Source organism: Plecotus auritus (assembly GCF_963455305.1).
Source record: "Plecotus auritus genome assembly, chromosome: 8".
NCBI classification, from domain to species: Eukaryota; Metazoa; Chordata; class Mammalia; order Chiroptera; family Vespertilionidae; genus Plecotus; species Plecotus auritus.
This window is the reverse complement of record NC_137782.1, coordinates 66887468-66898254: the sequence shown is the minus strand read 5'-3', so window position 1 is coordinate 66898254 and position 10787 is coordinate 66887468.

The window sequence follows — 10787 nt, the reverse complement described above, 5'->3', positions numbered from 1 at the left end:
CGCAAAACCCGCGTTCCTCTCTCCCGCTGGGACCAGAGACCTCACCTTATCCCAGGCGAAATCTGACCTTTCCGTGGTGGAGTGTAGAGCTCCTCTGAACCCGTGTGTTTGCGCCAATTGGGGAGCGTTGTTCTGGGGCTCGCAGCTGTTCCGTGGGTGCCGCAGCTGTGGATTCTCAGGCTTCCGATAAGCTCCACTTTCTGGTTCCAGATGGCGGAGGCTCCGCGTCCAAGCCCGCAGCTCCGGGAGGGGATCCAGCCGCAGTGGGAGCTGCCAGGTCAGGGGAACCCCGTCTAGCAGTCTCCCACCTTCTTCTGGAGTTCAGCTGTCCCCCAACTTGCCAACAAACACTCCTAGTGTGACCCTCAGCTGTTCTTTCTTTCTGCTCCGGGTCAAGGCTCGGAACAGGTCTGTCTATTCCGCTGCCATTTTTCTCCCTCCACTTCAGACATTGGGATTTGATAGTATATTTAAGATAACTCCTAAGTCCCTAGAGGAGAAAGAGGTTCGAGTGGAGAATTCCAATGTGCTTTGATTTGCTTATAGACTTTACTCCAGTCCAGTTTTCATATAAGCTTCTATCAAATTAGTTCAGTTAGTAAATTGGTCTGTGGCTGTAATGACTAAATGAGATAGCAGAGTATAAAGGCATTCAGTTTGCTGCTGAATCCTGCTTGGTCAGACCCACATGTGTACATTTCATAATTTATGTATTCTGCTTTAAAAATACTTTATTATATAAATGCTCACTAAAGAATGACTATGGAAAGAAAATAGTCCCAACACTCCAAACATTCAATGTTAGCCTTTGTCTACTTGTTGGGTTTTGTGATCTTACTATATACTCAACTTTCTATTTCTTTTCAAAAATATTCATTTTTATTGATTTCAGAGAGGAAGGGAGAGGGAGATAGAAACATCAATGATGAGAGAGATTCGTTGATAGGCTGCTTCCTGCATGCCCCCTCACTGGGGATTGAGCCGCAACCTGGGTATGTGCCCTGGTCAGGAATCAAACCCTGGTTCATAGGTTGACGCTCAACCACTGAGCCACACTGGCCAGGCTGTATTTTTTTTTTCTTTTACCATCAAAAACAACTCAGATCTTTGCAAACATTTTAGTGACTTTAGTATCTCATTAAGTGAACATACCACTGTTTACTTCACTAATTCTTGGTAGTTGGACACTTAGATTAGTTTTCCACTCACAAATAAGGGGATGACCATATTTTTGCATAAAGATCATTCTATATTTAGATCATTAAGAAAGGAATTTTTGAGTCAAAGGATGTAAACGTTTTAATTAACTTTCTTAAACCTTGAGTCGATTTGCTCTGTTACTAAACAGACACAGCTACACTTTTTACAACATGGTCCTCAGAACTGATAATTGTCATTAAGAAGAAATATACTTTTCTATTTTGGCAGCTGAAAATGATATATAATATCATTGTGTTCTTTTTATTTCAAAGGAGGGATTTAAAAAAATTTGTATTCTTTTGTATATTGTGTTAAAAATTTTGGGATAGATAACTTTTCCATGTTATTATGTGTCTTCATAATGATTACTAGTGTATATCTAGTGAGTATAACATAACTCAGTCATTCTGATTTGGGGAATTCATATTATTTCTGATTTTTCATGATTACAAATCAGGCAGTAATAAATATTTTGTGTAGAAGTATTTTTTTCTTTGGACTTCCTAAATTTTTAGGAGCCCTATTTATGATTCAAAGGCAGGCACTGGAAAGAAGGAACCTCATTCACTGAATCCTGGTGGTGTGCATAAATTACATTCAAGGCAACCAAGCCCATTTGGTTGCCTGTGGGGAAAGGAACCTAATTTGAGGGGAAAAGGAATGAAAGGGAGAATTCCCATTGTATGCCATTTAGAACTTTAAAAATGTTGAGCGACATGAGTGCATTACTTAGTTTAAAACATTAAGTACATTTAAAAAATAAAAATGGTGAAATAATGAATGTACTTAAAGAAAAAAGATAAATCCACCAGGAGGCAGCATTGCTCTGTCAGTAAGAAGGAAGCAGCAATAGGCTTATCAGGGGTGTTAGAACGTGGGTGTTTTTTTCTTCCTCACTTTCTGTATTGTTCTAATTTTCTATAAAGACCTATACATAAATAAAATACATGTTATTTGAGGATGTGTCAAGCCCCGCCCCTCTTTTTTTTTTTTAAATACATTTTATTGATTTTTTTACAGAGAGGAAGGGAGAGGGATAGAGGGTTAGAAACATTGATGAGAGAGAAACATCGATCAGCTGCCTCCTGCACACTCCCTACTGGGGATGTGCCCGCAACCAAGGTACATGCCCTCGACCGGAATCGAACCTGGGACCCTTGAGTCCGCAGGCCGACGCTCTATCCACCGAGCCAAACCAGCTAGGGCAAGCCCCGCCCCTCTTTAGCTGTGGGATCATACTTCTATATTTGTGCATACATTCATAAAAATAGAGTTACTGAGGAAGGAGGAGGCTACATTTAAAATGTTAATAGATATACCAAATAGCCCTCCAATTGTATTATTCTATGTCATAAACAGGCACACAGGTGCCTCTTTGTTACATCCTTACCAACACAGTGTATTATGACATTGTTAGATCTTGTTTGATCTGGTAAATTAAAAAATATATCTTTGTTTTAATGTGTATGTCTTTGGTTTTAGGGGAGGTGGTTATGTTTTCATATATTTAAAAGCAATTTATATTTATTTTTCTGTGAACTGCTTTCCCCACTCTAATGAGGGCAGGAAATTTGTCCATACTGGCACATCTTATTGTGCTTAGGGGGCAGAGCTGTGGTGAGGGTCCTGCAAGAGGGCCAGGGCTTATATGACTTAAACTCCCCATGGGTGCCTAGAGAGGGAGCCCACAGGCTTTCCTTATGGGCTTGAAAGCTGTCAGCAAACCAAAAAAAAAAAAAAAAAAAAAATGAAGTCAGACTTTTTATACACAGTAAGGTTAGCATAGAGGACGTTGTCAACAAATATTTGCCATTGTTGTTGTTCTTGAGTCTTTCAATTCTAACTTTGTAAAGAGAAAGCTTTTTCTTTTGAATATAACTTTAGAATTTTTTTTTTTTTTTTCAGGATTGAGAGCTATAGTTACGGGTCTTGGCTACCCTTACAAATAATCTGGCTTGTCTTTGTTTCTTTCCAGTGTACCAGGTTCAGTGTTTTGAATGGAGTCAAAGAAAGAACAGGCCCGTTTCCAGAATGGCTCATATTGAAGGCCACTTGAAGCGCTGGGCACTTCATATATATAAAAGCAGGGGATGCTAGCTGACATGAATGAATGACAATATCCCTGGGATGTGGGGTGGGGAGGTTGGTTAGTAAAGCTGAACACATGCATAGCCTGTGATCCAGCAATTCCATTTGTAGACATATGCCTAACAAATGCTGGCATATGTTCACAAACAGACATGTATAAGAATATATAGAGCAGTTTAATTCAGAGTAGCTCCAAAATGGAAACTACCCAAATATCCATCAACAGTAAAGTGGATAAATAGTATATCCACACACTGGAACACATCAAGGAGTATGAAAGATCTACAGTAACACAGCAATGTGGACGAAAGGCCAGACACAAAATGCATACTGTGTCATGCCATTCACATAAAGCACAAAAACTAATATTTGCTTTTACAATTGGGATAATGGTTTCATTGGGAGCAGGCACAAAGGGAGTTTTTAGGTTACTGGGAATGTTCTATTTCTTGATCCAGGTGCTGGTTACCCAGTGGGTTGAGTTTATAAAAATTCAGCAAGCTGCTCTCTTTTGATATTAACACACTTCTGTATGTATGTTAGCCACTATACAAATTTAAAAATCCTCTTAGGGGAAAAATCTAAAAGGAAATTTATCATCTTGTGAACTGTGGCAGTGGCTAGTGTTTCCCTTCTCTTTCTTAATGCTCCTTATCTTCGTTCATTCATTCATTCAGTATTTATTGAATACTACTGTTTTATTCAGCTCTGCTGGGCAGTACACAAGAGTAAACAACATGTAATTCTCTGTGCTTGATGAGCTTACATTCTAGAAGGTGGAGACAGACAACAAATAATAAACATGTGAATAAGTTATATCAAACACTAATGATTGCTATAGAGAAAAGAAAATCAGGAAGAGGAGTTGCAAAGTGCTATGTGTGCTATTTAATGAGAGCGGCCAGAAAAGGCCCCACTGATAAAGAATACTTTGATCAGAAACCTTTTGCTTGCAGCCATGCAGATATGGTTGGGGGTGGAGAAACAGGGTTCCAGGTAGAGGGTACAGCAACTGCAAAGGCACTGTGTTGGAGGCATACTTTACTTTTCAGAGAAAATCTAGATCATGGTGCCAGTTATCGATGTATTGCATCTTAGTCCCAAATCCCCCCTTTAGTGCCTGCTCTGTAGCTAAAATATTTTTGTCTCTTGGTACGATGTGCAGGTTTGTGTGCAGAGGCTGCTGGAGAGACACCGCAGGAAGGGAGGGCTCTCTTCCTGGTTCTAGTGTGCTTTCAGCAGGCTTCTGCAGCTGGCATGGCTGGTCTCTGCAGCCCTGGAGCCTTGGGCGGGAGATGGCCTCTTTAGCACCAACTCCTGCAATGCACAGTGGCCATCAGCACCCAGAGGCCAGAAGCTCCCTCCTTCCCCACACTCATCTTGGGTAGTTTTGTAATAATTCCTCTGGGAGATGCCTCACCAGGAATGGCTTTCCCTGGCAATCTAGAGGGCAGATTTCCAGCAACTTTCACTGGTGAGGCACCACAGGCTCTGCCATCCATTGAGGCACAGCACACACTCTCCAGCAAGGCCTGTTTGTCAGCCTTGCTGGGGAGTGAGGAGTGGGCTGCTGCTCTCGAATATGAAATTTCTACGTTCTTTGGAGTTCTCCTTATGTCTTACGAGCTAACGGCCCATTACTCCATCACCCTGTTACAGTCAGTAATTCTTCATATTAAACTAGAGGTCCAGTGCATGAATTCATATACTTTGTAAGGAACTATGGGCTGTGAGGCTGCAGGTAGGCACAGGGGCGGGTCTCGGCCCACCCTCCGAGCCCCTGCCTGGCCCCTCCTGCCGCACCACCCCGCCCCCCCCACTCCCTCTCTGCCGGCAGTCCTGTTCCTGCCACTGCCACCTCCATGTGATAATGGTGCCGGCCCCGCTTGCATCTGCTGTTGGTGCTGAGTGATCAGGACCAGCGCCAGGCGCCAGCCAGCAGTGGGTGCGAGCAGCGGCTCCAGTGCTGGCTGTGAATGCAAGCGGGGCCAGCACTGGCAGTGGGTGCGAGAGTCGGCTGCCGGCCCCGATCGCCATGCCCCTCAATGTGTAATAAAGGATAATTTCAAGGTTTTTGACTTGAAGAGCTGGAAGGAGGGAGGTTCTATTTACAGAGGGAGATGGAGAAGCCCTGAGGGGTGATCAGAGCCAGTAGCCACCGCTCACACCTTCTAATAGGGCCGAGTGTCAGGTCGAGTGCTGGGTGCTGGCAGCAGGTGCAAGTGGGGCTGGCACTGGCAGCAGGTGCGAGCACCAGGAAGGACTGCAGTGCGCGGGAGCAAAGAATTTTCAGTAACCACCAGAGGCTTGCCCTGATGACAGCAACCAACGCCCGCCTTCGTCTGGCGCCCTGCTCACCTGCTCCACCATCCCACTTTGGCTGATGCCTGCCATGTTCTGTGCTCCGCCACCTGCTGCTGCCACCTGCCATGTTCCACGCGCACCCCCCCCCCTAGTGGTCAGCACATGTCATAGCAACCAGTTGTTTGGTTGTTCGGTCTATTTGCATATTAGGGTGTTATATATACAGATGTTCTCTGTACAGGTTACTGCATGGTGTCTATCTCATAGCACCTGACTGAGACAGTCACTGTGGCTCTAATGAGCAGATAAGGAAGGGGATGACAGGCAATGACGTTAGAGATCAGCAAGGGGACATTTGCTTTTGCTCTTTGTGAGATGGGATGTTCATGGAGAGGATTTGAGCAAAGGAATGATATTATGTGACTTAGATTTTCAAAGGTTCCTTCTGGTTGCCTAGAGTAGAAGGGACAGAGGAGAAGAAGGAGAAGGAGGAGGGTGGTCAGCGAGGAGGCTACTGCAATAGTCCAAGCAAAAGACTATGGTGAATCAGGTAGGGGTTAATGGTGGTGTTGAGAGGCAGATGGACTCTGGGGATATTTTGAAGGTATAACTGATAGGATTTGCAGTTAGATTTAATGAGGTGAGAGAAAAACTGGAATAAAGGATAATTTCAAGGTTTTTGACTTGAAGAGCTAGAAGGAGGGAGGTTCTATTTACAGTGGGAGGGGATGGGAATAAGGGATTCATTCTGAGATGTATTAAGTGTGACACACCAAATTGAGAAGCATTATTTAAGAAAATCTATCAAACTTCAGTAAGAACAGTGGGAACCCATGGCATGTTAGCCTAGAGCTATTCCCCTCACTCCACACCCTTTCCAGCTCTAGTCCTACCAGGGCAAGGCAGGCCATTAGGACTTAGCTCTGCTGATGATGGGGATTGACTTTATTGGAGAAGAGTGCAAAAGATTCCATGCTTAGGTGTTAGGTAGGATAAGGGTCTCAAGGTCTGGGCAGTTCTAAATGTTATTACTAAATGTTCTTGCTAGATGTTAAAATGTAGCACAGTATTTTATAGACCAGCTGTAAACAGGATGAGCATGACAGCAACCCAACCAGATAAATGTACCAACTACAAAGAAGAAATCAATGTGTAATTAACCAAATAGTGTTTATAAGCAATGGCTAAGCCTTCCTTCGGGGAGACAGAGCTTTGGATATAAATGCCCCGTCTCCTTTACTTGCTGCAAGTAAATACACTACCTTGTGACAACCATATCTTGGTCTTAAATAGTGCATCCAATGCAGGGGTGCTGTAAAAAACAATAGCATTATCAGTGGCAAACAATCAGAGGCCACTGTCATGGCTAACTTAAGGTCTCCATGCTGATGGGGCAAGCAACAGACAGACAGACCAGCTGGAAATTTAACAAGGGACATCTGGGAAGTGGGTCTTGCCAAGATCCTACTTATCTCTGGTGGTCTGGAAGACTGTGCTCATGCCCAAGGCTGTGAACACCTAGGAGAGACCAGAGGGGACACAGCCGAACATGAGATTGTGTAAACATAGAATGTAAACGATGGGTCCCACTTGTAGACTGCCTGAACTTGGAATGCACTCCTGAAACTACCCACAGATTTATCAGCAAAGGCTTTTAAGCACTATCTCTGACTAATCACATGCTAACCCAGGGTGACCTTTAGGAAATCAGGTTTAAAATGAAAAACAAGAATAAAAAAACAGTCAGCCCTGGCCAGTGTGCTGAATGGTTAGAGCGCCGGCCTGCATATCAAAGGGTCATGGGTTCAATTCCTGGTCAAGGACATGTACCTGGGTTGCAGGTTCGATCCCGGGCACTGGTTGGGGTGTGTGCAGGAGACAACCAATCAATGTGTCTCTCTCTTTCCCTCTCTCTCTTCACTTTCTAACATCAATGGAAAAAATATCCTCAAGTGAGGATTAACAAAAACAAAAACAAAATAAAACAACAAACAAACAAAACCCCCTCAGAAGCGACCTGCCCGGTGTTCCTGGTGATGCAGGATCTGGTGGAGAAACTGAAGCTGCTCAGTCGGAGGAGGAACTCCTCTGGAAGAATGTCCTGAAGCTCCCATGCAGACACTGTTTTGCACTGCCTACCGAGCCTGGTGAAGAGTTCTACCTGTTTGGCACTTTTGCTGCTTGGCTGATTAACAAAGCAGGACGCCCCTTTGAGCAGCTTCAGGAATATGATGACCCCAGTGCAACCATATCTAACATATTATCTGAGCTTTGATCATTTGGGAGAACTGCAGATTTTCCTTCTTCAAAATTAAAGTTGGGTTATGGAGAGCATGTATGCTATGTTCTCGATTGTTTAGTTGAAGAAGCATTAAAATATATTGGTTTCACCTGGAAAAAACCAACATGCATGGAGGAGAGGGTCCTGGTCAGATCCAGCTTTTATATCTACCCCTGGGTAACTGGGCTGGGAATGCAGACCCCCACAGCATGACAGAGCTGAAGAATCCAGGGGTTCACCACTTTGCACATATTTCTGCCCAACTACCTCAGAGGGAAAGGAAGGTGAGCTCAGACCCCTGGTCCAGTTGACAGGTCATGTTTACCCAGTGACTTCAAGTACACCACAGCGGTGTGTGGGTCCCCATTTGAGAAGCTCAGATGTGGATGAGAAATACAAAACCAAGGCCTAGAGCTCAATCTGGCTGGGGTCGGATCAACATCAGAACTCAGGATAAGGCTGGATGAGGGCTCGACGTGGGATCAGAGCTCAGACCAGACTCAGGTTCTCTTTGGAATAAGGGCTCAGCCTGGGTTCAGGGCTCAATCAGAGATCAGTTTTAGAGCTCAGTCGTGGTTCAGGATGTAGCCTGAAGCCAGGATGAGGGCTCAGTCTGCAGTCAGGACTAAGTTTGAGGTTGGGATGAGAGCTTAGTCCAGGGTAAGAACTTAGTTTGAGGTTGGGGTGATCCCCAGGCCACCTCTCAATCAGCATCCTGCACCCTAAACTCCATCTCAGAGACAGTTTTCTGGGAAACTCAACCTGCGACAGCTGAGCTTGAAGAAGGTGGGCAATGGCGTTTGCTGGAAGAATGAGGATCTGGGGCCACCACCAGGGGAGACCATCTCAGTCTCCCTGCTGAAAGAATTGTCTTTTGGACCAAGAGTGGGAGATCGCCTCCGTGTCTTCAGCCCCCAGTGCCCCTTCTTACTGCTGAACCCTGAGGAAGTAGCTGCCTGCTCTGAACCTCCAGCTGCCCCTCTCTCAGGAGACCAGCATCCAAAACTAGGTTTGGAAAGGGGGTCTGAGAGCTGAGGCAGCACAAGGGTCTGCATCCACTCATCTAGGTTCTCTAAGCTGTCCCCATGCTGTGTAGAATCATCAGAGAAATGCCTTCACTGAGGCCTTGGTCACAAGGATCATCCATCAAAGACTGTCCATGTATTTGCCTGACGCTCTTTTTGAAAAGACACTACATAATTGTTCCCACTTGAGTTTGCATCAAGGAGGTGTCTCACTGTAGATGAGCCTGCTTTATTGCTGTTGTTCATACTTAAATTATGTCAAACATACTCCAAAGAGTCAAGAGGCTTTGACTAGAAATAAAATAACCAAGATTTATTCAAGGGTCTTAGGGTTAGTAAACTGGAAACACAACTCAGAACATTCAGAGTGTTCTGAAGGGGAAAAAAAAGCTGAGGGTTCTTATAGTAAAAAGTACGTTCTTGAGAAGAATCAGTCTTCTATTCTTAGCCTATGGGTTGGTCTGAGATGGTAATTTTCATATGTCCAGTGATCTGGACAATGAAACAATTTCTTCTCAAAGTCACTTAGTCAACCAGAGGGTATGATGTATAGCCAGGCATTGTTGTACAATGACCTGATATGGGTCCAGGTATTCATGCAGGACTGGAAAGTTCAAAAGTTTAAGTTCCCAGGATCAGTTTAAAAAGAATAGAATTGCCCTAGCCAGTTTGGCTCAATAGATAGCGCGTCGGCCTGCAGACTGAAAGGTTCCGGGTTCGATTCCCATCAAGGGCACATCGCAGGTTGTGGATTTGATCCCCATTAGGGGGCGTGCAGGAGGCAGCCATCAATGATTCTCTGTCATCGTTGATGTTTCTATCTCTCTCTCCCTCTCCCTTTCTCTCTGAAATCAATAAAAATATATTTAAAAAAATAGAATTGTTTCCTCATGCTTCAGTCTACTTTATTTTAATAATTTAGTAGCTTGACCATTGTGACTCCATTTTATTCCTTCACTCTAGTCTTTAGTTATATGATTAATTATCATTCATTTGACTGTGTAGAACATTTTGGAGCTGATTTTCATGTCTGGTGTGGTTATTTTCAGAACCTGGAAGTCTTCACGCTGGTCCTCATCCCATGGGTCTCTGTCTTGTTTGATGCTAAGAGTGTGATTGTGCATAGGTAAGCTGCTTGGGGATGCTCTGCAAAGTCAACACTATCCTGGTTCCAAAGAAGTAAATCAACACTAGGCTGGTTGCATGAGATCATTTATGACCATAACTAGATCAGATTTGGGACTAAATACCCATATGTAACCCAGTCTTAATGGCTCCTTTTCTATCTTCAGCTTCTTCTAGGTAGAAGTAACCCCTCAGATTCTGGGCCTGTGTCTTCATTGAGATAAAATCTTCCATCCCTTCAAATCTAATGCTCTTTAGGAACATGACTTTGGGGTAAAACTTAGAGGGTGTAAATGGCAAGCACAAGTCTGTGGTCAAGGCTCTTCACTCTATGCAAAATGGGAATGTTAAGAAACGTTTAGGTTTCAGCTTGAAAACTTTTGGGTTCTTTGTAAGAACCAGGAGGAGAGTCTTGGGTCTGGATGTGGTCAGAGCATTGAAGAGCTAAGAGAGAAGCAACGAGAGCCAGGAGTCAGCCAGGGTTCTGGTGATCTGCCTGCCAGGAGGTGGCAGTGCCAGGTGGGTTGGGGTTACTCTGATGCTTGATCTGTCAGCCTCCAGCAACCAGGGTGATGAGATGAAGATGGTAAAGGCTCCCTACATAATACACCATTGTCCAAAAGTTTAAGGATTACTGAGTCTAAGACCTCATTTTACAGAGAGGAAACCAAGGCCCAAGAGGGGAAGGGACTTGCCCAAGTTCACAGAGTGGGGCAGAAGCTGAAGCAGGACTTGAACCCAGGGCTCCTGGCTTCCACATGGCA